The 12,584-nt window shown below is 39.1% G+C and overlaps 1 long non-coding RNA gene across 1 annotated transcript; it reads right to left on the bottom strand.

Annotated features, from left to right (window-relative positions):
* Positions 1–2,827: 2,827 nt before the first annotated feature.
* Positions 2,828–4,123, bottom strand: LOC140608296 (uncharacterized). The gene is made up of 2 exons (XR_012010317.1): positions 3,827–4,123; positions 2,828–3,723 (listed from the first exon to the last, which is right to left on the bottom strand). It is a non-coding gene; the product is annotated as an uncharacterized lncRNA (long non-coding RNA).
* Between the last annotated feature and the right edge of the window lie 8,461 nt (positions 4,124–12,584).

The raw sequence follows: 12,584 nt of genomic DNA, 5'->3' as shown, positions 1-12,584 counted from the left end.
TTTGTTTGTTTGTTTCTAAGTGCCAAAGTCCCTAGGGGGATGGAATGCCATACAGAAATCAGCAGAGGGGCTTGGGAGAAATATGACCAGAGAAGAATTTTCCCCAGACTACAAGAAGTTTCTGAAGTAGGTGGGTGAGAAGGGCAGCAGGAACTTTCATGATCCCCTGAGTAGCACTTAGAGGATATCTCCTAAAAGGAAGATCTGCCTGCTGTGTCTTGGCAGAGAGAACTCATAAATAGCTTCCTCTCTACCGCTGCCCCAGGCAAGCACAGAAGCTATTGAAGTCTGTTGGGGAACCATGTAGAAATGAAGGGCACTTCTCAGCTGGATTCCTGAGTGAGGCACTGACCCATGCACAGCCCTAGACCTGCCAGGGGGTCCCCAGGAGTGACTGAAGTTTCCTCTAAGCATGGAAGAAGGTAGGGCTCATAATTGCAATTGAATTGATTGATAGAAAATAAAGATATGTGCCATTTCTTGCACAGTTGATTTTGTGGACCAAAATTCATACCCCCCCCCCCAACATGGTTTGTTTTTCTGGCAGAAGGTGACACCTACTCAGAAGGCACACTTCATTTGCAGTGTCCGTCAGCCACAGTACATATATATACCTTAAAGTTGCTTCCACACCCCTAGACTGTGTGCCCAGGTTTCAAACAGCAAAGCCTATTAGTCTCTTGATGTTGCAGGGCACTCTTTGAGGCCTCCCACATTTGTATTTATTGTTCACCATCCCCTACCATAAAAAAATGGCCAAAACCAGCACATAAAATGGGCATTCAATAAATCTCTGTTTTGGTAATGCCTTTTAACTGCTGACCTGTTTGACACAAAATAACATGTTAGCTGTACCCCATCCATATAGATACTATTTTAGCATTATTCCCCATTCCTTCTTCCTATTTCATAACCCTATCAACATCCTGGAGGGCAGCCAGTATCTGGGTAAAATACAGGTAACTTAGAAGGATCTTGAAGACCATTAGGGAAGACCCAGTACACGAAATGGGCCAGGCCATGGAATCACGTCTGATTCTTTTCTCAGTACATCAACACCAACTCCTTATTCCAGAAGCTTTAGGGTGTTCTCTGGGACCCTTAAAGGTAGGAGGAGAGCATCTCTGTGGCCTTTAGATTTCAATAGCTCTTCTTGTTATTTACACTATCCTGCTTTTCCTGATGCACCAAGATCCTGCTAATTCAATCTGACTCAGGTGATTGGCTTGAAGAGAGAACAAGTGTAGGCAGTACTAGATTCCCAATAACACAACATGAGCAGTCCATCAGGAAGAGTGCTTCTTGTTGAAGGGATCAGTAGTCCTTTAAGGCTCCTACTAAGGGACTTACAGAAACCCAGACCATGTTTGCTGGGTGATTGCTGAGTGGGGTGTGTGGTGATATTTGAACCAATACTCCCCCAGTAGTCATTCTTCTCACTTCAGGCCTCCTGGAGGGCTAGCTACACATGGGCAATTTCACTTTATTTTATATTCTGAGCATATGTAATTGAAGGTATTGCCTGAATCACTATATTTTGGATCTCATTCATTCATTCATTCATTCATTCATTCATTCATTCATTCTTTATTGGATGCCTGTGATGTACTGTGCACTTTTCTAGGCCATGAGGAAGCCTTAGTGAAAAACATAAATGTTGTCTTATCTCTTCCTTGTGGACCTGACATATTTGAATATTTTCTTCTTTTCTGAGGCCACCTTATCCATATTTGCTTTCTTTTCCCCTCTGTGAAGACAGGTCTGGTTCCTGAGACTCTAGTCTACGCTAGAGCCCCGGTTCTTCCTGAGGAAATGCGCTAAACACCTTAGCGTATGCTCAAATAAACAATATTTGAAGATATTCATAAAGCATGATTTTTGCTCTGATTTTGGGATGCATCTAGAGTCTAAATAGTGTTAATTAATTTATTTTTCTGCAGGAGAATGCTTAAGAGCAGGACAATGGCTTACAGAAGGATCCTTGCTGAGAGTTAACAAAAGCTTCCTTCTGTAGAAACGTGAGAGCCAAAAAATTAATTCTGTTCTCCTCAATGAGTCTGTCACCTTAGCACTTAGATGATTTATGTAAAAGTCTTTTGTTGTTTCTCATAATATCACAGAACTTTAAGCCCAAAAAGAAAAAAGGGAAAGAAAAACAAGGATACTTCTTGTTGAGATGGCAAGAACACCCAGCCTGCCTCCTCAACCTTCACCCAAATGAGATTTTTTTTTTCTCTTAATAGCATATCTACTTTCCCAGTCTTTCAAAAGAAAAAAAAGTATGGGTGTTCCCTTGGGTAAACTTTCTGTTAGAAAAGCAAATAATTGAAAGAGACCTCTGATTTGAGAAAAGATTTTGTAAATACTTCCCAGAAAGACCTGACTTACTAAGTCGAGAATTGAAATGTGAAATTTTGAGGTGAAGGAGAGTATTGTTTGTCTGACGAGCATTCTGACAGAAATATCTGTCACATCTGAGTCTGTGTTGGGCAACTCTCGTCTGCTGAGTAAAGTAAAGGGTTCGAAATCCCACTTGAGGTAGTTGGTAGGCTTGTCTATGCCTCCTCTCTATAATTACTAAGATCTAAATCTTGCCCTGGAAGTTCATTTTACTTCTACTCAACAGTATTATTTATTGAGCAGGTACCGTGTTCCAGGCTTAGTGCAGTTGATAATTTCGAAGCCAAGGCTTTTTTCTCATTACGGTTTATGGGCAGATATAAAGTGAGTGTTGAAATAGTGCAGATGTTTAAAACCAAATTACCAAATCTGAGATAAGAGGGTTGTTAAGCATCAAATGGACACTTTGTTCAGCAGCCCGCCAAAATTCTCAGGTGAAGTATATGAATAGATTTAATGGATAATATACACCAAAGAAATAATATTGGATTAAATAGAAACAAAACAATTGACCATGGAATAATAGACTCAACAATTTCCAAAATGCTGCCCAGTGGTCAGCATCTCTCTAGAACCATGACTGACATGTTTTTCGAAAGCATCTGTTTTGAGGTGTGTGAGATGTTCGTAAGTTCATTCTCATTTTTCTCGGTAATGAGTGCATGATTTGGCACATAATCTGTGGGTGGCCATATGCTGACAGTCTACTTTAAGCCAGGTGTAAAGACCAAGTTTAATATTATTTAAGAAGTCACTTGTTGATTTGTTTCTGATACTGAAAATCTCTTCATGAGGACTTGGAGTCATAGATCCTGGATGTAAAGAGGATGAGGGTCATTAGAAGCTCTAATGGGCCATAGAAACACCCCAGGTTGCATGAGGGACATTTACTTGACCTTTCTTGCCCATTGCAGGTCTCAGAAGATCTTGGTTTTGAAGGCATCCAATATGGCAAGACTTCATTCTTTTTTTCCCTGCTAATTCTGGTTGAAGACCTCTGGGAAGTTCCCAACTTGCAGACAATCTCATGGGGGGAAGAGCTGGGTGAAGAATTTGGGAGTGGATTCTCACTCTCTTTATATTCCTTGCTTATCTCTGTTCTTAGAGATAAGCCCATAGAATGTCAGGCAGCATCTGGTTTCTTCACCTCTCTTTATGAAATGGGAGGCCAAAAGGATTCTCACTGTATGAGTCATGTTGGTCAGTGCTCTTTAGTCGAAAGATGTTGACTTCCTGATAAGCAGGCAGCTTAATTGTTCAATTTTGACTTCCTCTTTTACATTTATGATCATGTGAGCAAATTTAATCAACAAGTGTTCTTTCCTAAGGAAGAAAATATGATATTAAGTGACTCTGGGATTAAATGTGTGGGAAGCAAAGTGAATGATGGGGTCAAAATCTATGGACCAGAAACCACAACACTTACCTCTTTCTCCTCCTGCTGCTCTTCTGCTAGAGTCTCTTGAGAGTGATAAGAAAGGATAGGATGATCTTGTCAGTGGAAAATAGCCAAACTAGAAGTGATCTGACTGATGAGAAAGACCAGGGTCATCAGTTGCCTCACAGCAAGGAAACACTTCATGCAACTGAAGCTCTTCATCGAAGTCTGAGTTTAAAAGGCCATTCCTGTAATTTCTTTACTCCACAACTTGTAGAACCTTTCTCTTTATATAAAAAGAGAAAGATGGGTGTGGTGGAAAAGCCTGTGAGATTAGAACAAAAATCTGAGTGTCAATCTCTCTTTTGTCACTTACTGATTTGTATGTTCTTGGGCAAGTCACATCACCTCATATGCACCCAGTTTTCTTCTCTGGGAAATGAAGATTTTAAAAATGCCCACTTTACAAGATTTTCCAGCAGTAAATATACATGTACAGTGCTTTGTAAGATAGAGTATCTTCTAAGGCATTAGCTATTCTTTTTTTTTTTTTTTTTTTTTTAAGACTTATTTATTCAGAGAGAGGCAGAGACACAGGCAGAGGGAGAAGCAGGCTCCACACAGGAAACCCGACGTGGGACTCGATCCCGGGTCTCCAGGATCACACCCTGGGCTGCAGGCACACTAAACCGCTGTGCCACCGGGGCTGCCCACGTTAGCTATTCTTATTCCCAAGAATAGTACTGATAAAACCTGATCAAGCGAGTCTTTGTGATAGACCTAGTTCTGTTGAGAAATGGAAGTGTCCTCTCAGGCGGCTATTTTGTTTAGACCAAACATAAACATCAACATCTATTCCTTGAGAAGTTTAATCTCTTTCCCTTGTCAGCCTTGTGCAAAGCTCAGTTTAATATAGATGTTATACTGATTGTGCATAGTGAGTGCAAGGGCAGAGTTTTAAGGCAGCCATAGTATAATCACAAGTATTCATCTTGATCAGGATCATTTATGCACATAAAAACCAGGACAAATCAGATAGATGATTTAAGAAAGATCTCCAGGGGTGCCTTAGTGGCTCAGTTGGTTAAATGTCTGCTTTCGGCTCAGGTCATGATCTCAGGTTCCTGGGATAGAGCTCTGCGTAGGGCTCCCTGTTCACTGGGGAGCCTGCTTCTACCTCTTTCTCTGCCTGCTGCTCCCCCTGCTTGTACACTCATTTACTCTCTCTCTCTCTCTGTGAAAGAAGTAAATAAAATCTTAAAAAAAAAGTAAGAAAGATGTCCAATGTAGGAATTGGTACATCCAATATAATGTCAAGATAAACTATTGTGGGAAACTAAATTCTAGAACATCTGGCAAGTATATAGAATTCCAAGATAAGGGGATCTCTACCTGATTTGGATGAGTCCTCAGGTAGTTGACCTCAGTCTGAAGTTTTGGTAACTTGGAGGATATGGTATTTCAACAATTGGGTTTCATAAGATCAGTCTTCATGTAGGACACCTCATTTACTTAAATGAGAAACATTTTCAATGTCATTAGATTTTCCTAACCATATTTCATGTTTATAAAGGCCATGTTAGCTCCCTCAGCTACTGGCCAGGCTCACCTTTTAGTAAAGAAGAAAAACCCCCTTTTATCATGTAGACTAAGTTCTGACATATGTATTAGTGGTCAGGTAGATTTCAGGGTCTGTGTAAGAATTTATTTTTACATCTCTGGATTTGGTTTGGATAACCCTGGTGGAAATCAGTAAACATCCAAGAACCAGGATTAATCCTTTAAAATGTCATCGTATCTCTTCATTTGCCATCAGTGTCCCATCTTTTTTACTCCTGCAGAATAATCTGTTAATAAGAACAAATTGTGGACTTAGAAAGGGTTAAGGTGAAATATTTTGCATCTGACATGGATGCCAGACTAAAAAATTTAATAACTTCCTTCTTTTAACACATGGAGCTAATTGTGCGTCTTCTTGAGAGAAAGTTTGTTTTCTTTAGCTAGGCTTCTGTGTTTGGCTTCAGCATTTCTGTCACCAGCAGCACCCCCGCCCCCAACTATGAAGCAGAAACCCCAGGCACAGCACTCAACAAAGACATGGCAAGCCTCCAAGAAATATATTTCCCACAAATACACAGCTGAGAACATTAAAAATTGGGTAGGTCTGGTTTATGTTTGGTTCACCTCCAATGTCTCACGTATAACTTCTGAGTTGAATGAACCAGTGACAATTCAGTAAAAACACTCAGGAACTCTGGAATTACTGTTCTGACATCCACCACTTCAGCTTTTGTCTTATGTGATAGCCTAGGGTTTGCTGACAGAGTACATCAAAGAATGGGGACCAGGTTGAGGACAGTTTGCACTGTCTTTAATCATTTGGTAAAAGCTCAGGAGGATTTGTTCAAATTCAGCTAAGAAAAAATCCTCCACTTCACCACCTCGTTCAGACAATATGAGAACCAGATGGGTTTCCACACGCTGCCTGATTGCTACTGTCTGATGTAGACAATCAGAATTCTGCACATCTGTGCCATGACATCAGAGAATGCCGCAGCCCTTCATTTTGCTTGGTAGACCACACCAGAGCTTTTTTTTTTTTTTTCTTTCTAGTTCATATGGGAACAAAACCATCATTCAGAAGGCACCTTGTCCTAGCCATTTGTAAATTAATTTGTTAATGAAACATTACATCAGAGTAGCACTTTACAGTTTACAAAGTGCTTTCATTTCCTCATTTAATCCTTAAAATAACCTTGAGAAATAGGCAGGGCTGTTGAAAGAGGCTAAACAGTTGAGGAGAAAAATCCAACATGCTACTATTCCTGTTTTTAAATGTTTGGTATTAACTTATATACAGACTAATGCTGAATCACTGCAAAGAATAAAATATGTACAAGCACTGCCCCCTGCCCTGAATATGTTTTTTCTTAAGAGCAATATCCTTTCCCATACATAACTTACGGAGCACTGGATTTTCAGACTTTCACATTGTTGCCCATAACTCATAACTGTATCAAGGAATGACTTTGTCCCCTGGGAGCAGGGGTTGGGATGGGTGTTTGGAGGAAGAGTTTGAATTGCAGGTTTTTAATCTTAAAATATCATGTTGATTTTGAGAAATATCTGCATGTTTATTTTTGCCACACAATTTTGAGCAAAATTGCCATACCAGGAAGGTATGCCATACTTATATGCAACTGTATATCCCAATTTCAGAAACTTAGCTTATTTAGCACATAATATTTGTTCAAACAAAAACAAGTTTTCATACCCTTTGTAGTGTAACAATATTAGAATAGTATTGGGATGGATTTTACCTTAGATCGTTTGGGTCTTCAACTAACCTTTGTAGTTAAGACAACCACACTGACACCATGGCTATTGAAGTAATGGCCAGCTGACATCTCTATAGAGAAAAACTGGATATTCTGTAGACTCTGATGATCGGATGCAGTTTTCTCGAGTCAGGGGCCTGAGCTAGGACTTGCAGCAGCTCATCACAAGCAGATATAGTAACGGTGCACCTCTTCTCACAATTCTGTCTGTGGAATCAAGTCCAAATTTCTTTGCAAGGAAAACAAGACTCTCATCGTCACTTTTCCCCCATGTACCTATTTTCCTCTTCTGCCACTTGAGCTTTTCTCTCCTCCTGAGTTCCTGCTGTCTCTGAACACATGAGGATCTCTCATATTTCTGCATTTTTGCACATTTGCACATACTATTCTCTCAAGCACTCTCTTGCCCTTCTAATGAGAATGGCAAACAACTCATCCTTCAAATATTACTTCGAGCATGACTTCTTCCTATTAATCTCTTCCTAACATCCTGAAGCAGATTGAGGTGTCCTTCTATTATGTCTCCACTGTGCTTGCACACCTCCCTATAGTCCCACGCATCACATTTTCATTGTTTGTGGGTCTGTCTCCTTAGTAGATTATGAAGTATTTGAAAACAGGAGTCATCTATCATGGTGCCTGGCACAGAGTATGCACTCAAGTAATGGTTGAAGAAATGAATGACCATGTGATTCTGTAGTAGTCATTTCAAAGTGGATTTTTAGAGGTCATCCTAAAATAGCAGTAAATAAGGAAATATACCTTGTTTTTACTCTTGAAGTTATAGAACATATAATTCATTTTGAAAATTTTAATCTTGAATATCACATTCTTAAGTGATTTGGCTGTACTGTTGGGGTCCACTAAAAGGAATATTTTGATGAGATGCCATTAGGAATGTCATATAAAGATAGAAAGAAGTAAATGTCTTTACATAAAAAGTTGTAACAAATCATAATATTCTCACCAAGTTATCAGTTAGGTGGCTTAATTGGTAAGAGGGTTTATAGGTTAAGATAGAGTAGGAGATATGTAGCAAATACAGTGTCATAAATAATATGGGGTCATTTTACATAGATTATTTCTTCACTTTGTTGCTGTTGGTAATAATGGAGTTCTTGTAGGAACTACTTTTTCTCAATTCATCTAAGATATATTATCCACTCACATCTCCTCTATCCATCCATCCATCCATCCATCCACCCACCCATCCAATAAATTATATAAAATATCTGTTCTGGTAAAGGCTTAAGGACCATTTCCTTATACTGACCATTGTACATAGTTATACAAGATGTCACTATTGGGGGAAATTGGGGAAAATATATATGGGACCTTCCCATACACTGTGTTATAAATTCTTGTGAGTCCATGATTATTTCAAAATAAAAAGTAAAAAATAAAAATTCCCTTGAGCACAGTATCCCTGCAAATGATCCCCATTTTTTTTCTTCCCCTGGAAAAAAAGCCTACTGCATTCTCTTGCTTCTCTTTCTCCTTAATTCTATCACTTACCATCTCATTTCCCTCCTACCACTTCATTCTAATTATTTTCCTTGAGATCTCTGGCAATGAGTTTGTCTGTTCTCCATTTTCCAGAGGGATTTGATCATGCAATGCGTAGTCACCAAATGCTGTCCTGAAGAACCCTAATTTGATTAAAGATATTTGAGTAGGAAAATGGGTAACTGAGTCTGTTATTCTAATCAGGAATAGACTATGATTCTCATTTGCTTATTATAAAGTTATAAATAGGGAAGCATCTTATGTCATTGGGTAGAATGCTGCACATATTTTTAAAAAGTAGATTAGCCATTATAGAATTTCTATTTTCCAGGGCTGTGAGGATTCAAGAACTAAAACACTGAACAGTATAGCTTAGAGTTCTCGGAAGAATGATGCCAGTGGAACAAAGAACAACACAATTAATGCTCTCAGTAACTTACAGTTATGGCCCTAAAGCAAAAACCAAAGCTGATAATTCAAGCCCAGGGTACGAAACTCCATAATAACGATCCTCCAGAGAGGGAGCAATGGAAGCAAAGTTGTGCCCAAAATGATTTATTCTGAATCAAAAAGAAAAAGTAAATGATTTTTGACTGTGATAGTTTTTCTCTGTCCATAAGAACGGGGATGGTTGACCATTATTGGTTGACAGGAAGAAACTGAAGCAAGTTCAATTTACAAGTTGCTTTTCAAAAAAGTTGGATAGCCCAGGGAATTGGAATAGTTTGTCTACTATTTGCAGTCACTGTTGGAACTCGGATACTTAAATATACTGGGAAAAGGTGAGGAAATGAAGTAGTTTTTTAGGCTCTGGTTCAGGAAAGAAATCTACCCAGACTCTGGATGTAATGTCTGATAGGAAACAGTGTATTCCCTTGCTGCTTGTGGAAATGCCACTTGATAATGAGTTTTGACCTAATTTCTTTCCTCATTGCAGCATAGTAATTTAAATCACTGGAGATACATTCTGAAACCTTTAAAAAAAGTTATTCTTCTGGATTAAGCAAAAATAGGCTTCCTATTCCAAACTGGTCTTATGCAGCATCCCATTCTCAGTACATTTTGCTTGAGATTACCATGGTTTTGACTTATAAAATATTAAACCTTAGACCAGTTGTGTTTTAGGGTTTTCCTGGGACTAATTTCTGGATATGTTACATAGTAATGAAAATTCTATTAGCATATTATTTGCAGACCATTTATATATGTTCACCTAGATTGATTTTTATTTTCCCTTCAGGTTCCTTTCACATTAAACTGTGATCAATGGTATTCTTAAGGCAGTTATTTCCTGACTGAAATTTGTCAAAGTTTTCATTCATTCATTCATTCATTTTTTTTCCCCAAATAGCAGAAGGGGAAACAGGACAGAAGCACTGAGCATTCACACAGTGAAAACGACTAAACCTCTTTAATGATTTCTGTTTTTTATAAACTATTTTTTAGAATGTGCAATGAGATTCCCATTTATTCCCATTTTCTTTGCTGTGGTCAGCAAGGTCAAATTTTGTAAAGAGTCTCCAGTTTTAACTTGGATTCATTTGGAAGAAAGAATTTGAAAGGACAAAGAAAGAGCAAATGGAGAAATGTCATCAGAACCAGTGAACAATGATTGGATTTGAAGGTAGGTGAGAGTTTAGGGTTGGGCTAATTCTTGTTACCTGTACATGTAGCCAGGTATCAACCTCTGAACCTCCTTTTCCTTTTTTTTTTTTGGAACCTCCTTTTCCTTATCTGTAAAATAAAAGTGGTAGCTAAATGGGCCAGAGAGACCACAGAAATATTTCCCCATTGCAGGTAGATAAGATGATGAATCAGATTGCTTTCACGTTTATTTACTACCAAGCTAGCAAAAAAAAAAAAAGAAAAAAAAAAAGAAAAAAGAAAAAAGAAAAGAAAATCAGAGCAATCAGAGCAAAAGATATATGTAGTCCTTTGAAGGTTTTGAAGGTCCTGGCAGATGTGTGAGGAATCCCCCTTTCACATAGGCTAGCAATGTGAGGGGGCTGCTTCCCTAACGTCTTTTTTTTTTTTTTAAACTTGTTTCTTCAGCTGTCTTTTGTACTTTTGCATTTCCTGTCTTCTATCCACCTAGTTGATGTCAGAGTTGCCTAGAGCTGCTCCTGCATCTTTCTGCTCCCTTCTTCTTCATGATCTCCTTTGGATGATCTGGCACCATTTGACAAACTCATGTTCTCATGGCTTCCATTTGCCACCTACATCCAGAAAATACTCAAATTTATCTTCAGCCTATTTCTATAACCTTGATGCCCTACTGAACACTTCTACTTGAATATCCCATGGGAAATCTGAATTCATTCAGTCTAGACTCAATCACAAAACTCATTTCTCCTCAAACATATTCTCCTCCAGTGAATGGAGCCATCACTGCTTCATTCACTGAAGCCACAAGTTTGGAGGTTACCATACATTCCTCACTACTTCTGTTTTCATGCTACGTCTTTCTTGAATTCCTCCTGTATTGCTGCTGCAGTAATATTTGTCATACTCAGATTAAATGGTATAATTTCTTTGTTTGAAATGCTACCATGATCTCCACTACCTTAGGGACAAAGTCCAGATTTCAGACCCTCTGTAGCTGGACTACTGCATTGTCTTGTCATTGTTACCTGATACCTAGTGTGTAGCAGATGGCTCTGTCTATGGCCAATGAACTCAGTTCACTGGGCTCAGTATTTTCTCCCTCATATCTGAGCCTTTTCCCCACCTGCCCCCTCTGCCTTAAATGCTTTTCTCTCTTTTAACCCCCTGGCCAAATTCCTCTTGTCTTCAAAACTCACCGCACGGTGTCTTTCTTATTTTCTAGACTCTCCTTGGCTAGAATTCCTATTTTCCTATAGCACTCTTGAAGTACTTCTTTCAGAGGATTTGTCCCACTGTTTTTTGTTTGTTTGTTTTTGTTTTTTAAGAAAGGCAGATTGCTACATACAGCACATCATTTGGGTATGTCTGGAGTCTTGGAAGCTTGACTGCTCTACATTCTCCTACAAATGGACATTGAGAGCTTGTTTGAAGGTTCTAGCAAGGGAGCACAGCTACTCATATACTCTTGACCAAAGAATGGTCATCTTCTATCAGGAAATGTCCTCTTTGACTGACCATGCAGCCTTGAGAAGAATGTACATGGAGTGGTGAGGGAGGAAGGGGACACCTGCTTAGCTGGCCAGAACAGCTGAATCAACCCTGGTGATCAATAGAATGACATATGTCATAGCCAGGTTGCCCTCACATCCTGTCCCACTGTCTTGTAGGTGCTGGTTAATTTTTTTCACTCTTTCCCTAGACTCTAAGTGAGCACCTTGACACCTCATTCAATAAGCCCCAAGCTTATTGCTTGGCACATAGTAGGAGCTAAATAATGCTTCTTTTTAAAAAATGCATTTTTAATTGTGTTTAATAAAATATCATCCTGAGACATTGCTTTCATTATGGTTTTGCAACTGTGTCATTATTAACATTTCATTTGTGATAAGGCTATGTACCCAACTACATTGAAAAGTCTGTGTGAGAAGTAACCATGGGTTGTGATTTGTCATATGCCCTCATCATACACCAAGTGGGATCTTGATATTTCTTTTTGATGAATGAATGGGTGTTAGGTGACTTAGAAAGAAGCAAATAGATGATATCAGGGGCTGGGCTGAAGCTTCAGAAAGCCACTGCCACTCTCCTTTCCCATTGGTGCTTCAAATGAGGCTGCTTTAAAGGAAAGTCACCTCTATTTATGCTCTAGCTTGTCTACCACTGAAGCTGCAGGAGTAGATGCAGTAATAGATGGAGTAACTGTTGGGTTAGGCCCATAGACAATAAACAGGAAGAGGAGAAATAGAACAGGCTAGCATAGGCCTTTCTTCACCCAGCATTGATTATAAAGAAAACATCAGAAGCAGTATCATTTCCCAATAGGTAGCTGAGCATAAGTGAAGGGGAACAAGTCCTCC

This window comes from Canis lupus, chromosome 17, assembly GCF_048164855.1.
Source record: "Canis lupus baileyi chromosome 17, mCanLup2.hap1, whole genome shotgun sequence".
NCBI classification, from domain to species: Eukaryota; Metazoa; Chordata; class Mammalia; order Carnivora; family Canidae; genus Canis; species Canis lupus.
The sequence above is the reverse complement of the archived record's forward strand: the minus strand, read 5'-3'. Positions and strand labels throughout refer to the sequence as shown.